The sequence below is a fragment of the Peromyscus leucopus genome, chromosome 3 (assembly GCF_004664715.2).
Source record: "Peromyscus leucopus breed LL Stock chromosome 3, UCI_PerLeu_2.1, whole genome shotgun sequence".
NCBI classification, from domain to species: domain Eukaryota; kingdom Metazoa; phylum Chordata; class Mammalia; order Rodentia; family Cricetidae; genus Peromyscus; species Peromyscus leucopus.
The window spans coordinates 75,561,730-75,564,668 of record NC_051065.1 but is presented as its reverse complement, the minus strand read 5'-3'; the positions used below and the strand labels follow the sequence as shown (position 1 = coordinate 75,564,668).

The window sequence follows — 2,939 nt, the reverse complement described above, 5'->3', positions numbered from 1 at the left end:
GAAAAAGGGTGTGGTTCCAGATGGGAAGGGACAAGTAAAGAATTTGGATGAATGGAGGATAGGAAACTCTAAAAAGGGCATGTTGTATGAAAAATAAATTTTCAATAAAAAAATTTGAAGAAGTATAGATATAGTTATGCATATTTGTGATCCCAGAGCTGAAGAAGCAGGAACAAGATAATTCACAGGGCTATCTTCTTGGCCTACTTGGTAAGAACTACGACACTGAGAGATGCTCTAACAAAACATGAGGTGAATGGCTTCTGAAGAACAAGAACTAAGTGTCTCCTGAACATGAACATGAACACACATCCTTCATCTGTGCACATACACGTGCACACACATGCACACACATCCTTCATCTGTGCACACACACGTATACACACATCACAAAAACTACATTGTACATCATATGTGCATATAAACAATTTTATTAACCAATAATATTTCAATAAGTGTAGATTAAATGAAGTAGAAATAAACAGGCACATGAAAATTTCATATAGGACTCACTCATTAAGTGACTGTGATAAAAATAGAAAATTTAAATTCACATTATTTTTATGGATACATAGAAATTATAATTAGGAAACAATTAGAGCTACAATAGGTTATATAAACTATTCTTAGTGATTTAGAGTAAATTAAACATTAAAAAAAGGTTTAAAAGTCACTATCAACAAGGAGTTTCCTTGAATAACCTCAACATCTAGGGAACATTTATGACATAAAATAAAAAGGAGATAAAAGAAAATTCCTGTCAAAATATCAACTTATGCTGTACAGTGAACAAAAGGACTCTATACTATTTGGCAGCACAAACATAAAAGAATGTATATATGTTATACCACAAATTTTGTTTGGGTGAAATGAATAATCTTACTTCGCTACTTGAACTATTAAACAGTTTAAAAATAATCTTTTTTAATAAAAAAAATATAATTTCAAATGACCAGCAAGACTCCTTAAAACCATCTGTAACTCCATTTCCACTGCAGACCTCTGTGGGGACCAGGAGTGCACACATACATACATGATGGCAAAACACTCATGCGTTTATCTATCATCTTGGCCTACTTGGTAAGAACTACGACACTAAGAGATACTCTATCAAAACACGAGGTGAATGGCTTCTGAAGAACAAGAATTAAGTGTTCTTGATTTTTGAAAGAAAAAGAAAAATTGCCCTATAAAGAAATTGGGTGGCACATTGACCATAAGTTTTTCATCATATTGATTATTCTGTTATCAGAACTGATTTGTACCAAAGGAGTAATTGTCGGATAGGCATTCATCACAAACTTCTGAAGAGTCAGGATGACTGGGTTGTACTTCCATAACAGGACTGAGGTGGATGAGATGATGAAGTCCACCCAGTACATGACCACAAAGACAACCACCAGCAGCAAGATGGTCTGGGTGGCCCTTTTCTCAGGGGATGCTCTCGGGTGGCTGATGCTGTGAAGATGCTTGCATTGCCTCCGATGTCTGAACAAGATAATCACCATGTATGCACTTGTGGTCAACATAACTCCTACAAGAAAGACATCTCTGGAGGTTATCACTGTTAAAATCAGTGCCCTGGTGATGTAGTTCATGGGGAAGAGTGAGCAATATTTGGTGACCTTCATCTGGTTGCTCGCACTCACATTGGTAAAACCACCAATATAAAAGATACAGCTACTACTGAAAAACAAATTGAGAGACCAAATATAGAAGAAAGCATTGGTTGTGTATGTCTTTAGTTTATGTTTAAATTTTGCCAACAATGATGTGTTGGGACTGATAGTGACAGCCTGGAACACACTCAGGAGGCAGGTGATGCAGATGGAGAGGCCTCTCGTCACCCTGCTTATGTAAAGAGTTGCCTTACATTTGAAGTCATTCTCAAAGTTCAGTGACTCAAATACATGTGTAAGCCAAAGGTCCCCTCCAGTGAGGACCATCACTATGTGGATGAGGGTCAGTTGACAGGACATCAGGTCCATGGGCTTAAATCTATGAACTAGGATTATGACAGTGTAGAAAAAAAGGAGAAACATATTGGCTAGAACTCCAAGTACACTTTGGAAATTAAGGATATTCTTTAATAAGGACATAAGTGGAAAGTGTGTTCATCTTAACATCATAGTTGAAACATAATTCATATACCTAGAAAAATAATAGAGAGTACATCAAACTTGTGATTCAATTGTCAGTACATCTACATCATCATTCTTGATTAACTTATTCTTGATTAACCTGTCTCTTTATCATTTGATATTCCAGAATGGATAACATATACTTATATAAACGTCTCCATGTATCTCCCTGTATAAATAGCATATTAGAGATTTTAAAAAGGCATTTACAGTCACATCCTCCTATACAGAATATACACTGTGTGGCTGTATTGCACCTAGGTGTCATGCCTTAGAAATCCAATCCTATTAATTTACAATGCCTCATTTTAAAGTTAACACCTAAAACAGTAGTGATGAACAGAGAATATTAATCACATTTTCACAATCAAATAAAACTTATGTTGATCTGGAAAATATTCACAAAAGAAATTCAAAAGAGTTACAGCAGTCTCACATTGCATTACTTTAATACGCTGTCTTTTCATAGATAGTGAAAACTATGTTTTGACTCATTATTTTAATAGAATCATGATGTTAATTCATGATAAATTCACTATTTTAATCAGCAAAATGGCTATCTTCGTTCATATTTTCTTGTTTTTAATGTCCCTTTTTCTATGAAGTCTTACATCCCCAGAATCCAGAATTAAAGACATAGATACAGTTCGAGACCATTATTGTACTTTCCACACCCTATTAATTGTGTAACCATTACTTATGGTTATAAATGATCCTAACTGTCTCCCAGGGTAGCTCCCATCCCATCACCTTTTAGAACACTCCACTTCAGGTTTAAAGAACTAACTCAAGCTATCA

The 2,939-nt window shown here is 35.1% G+C and overlaps 1 pseudogene; it reads right to left on the bottom strand.

Annotated features, from left to right (window-relative positions):
* Positions 1-1,110: 1,110 nt before the first annotated feature.
* Positions 1,111-2,099, bottom strand: LOC114710932 (annotated as a pseudogene).
* Positions 2,100-2,939: the final 840 nt, after the last annotated feature.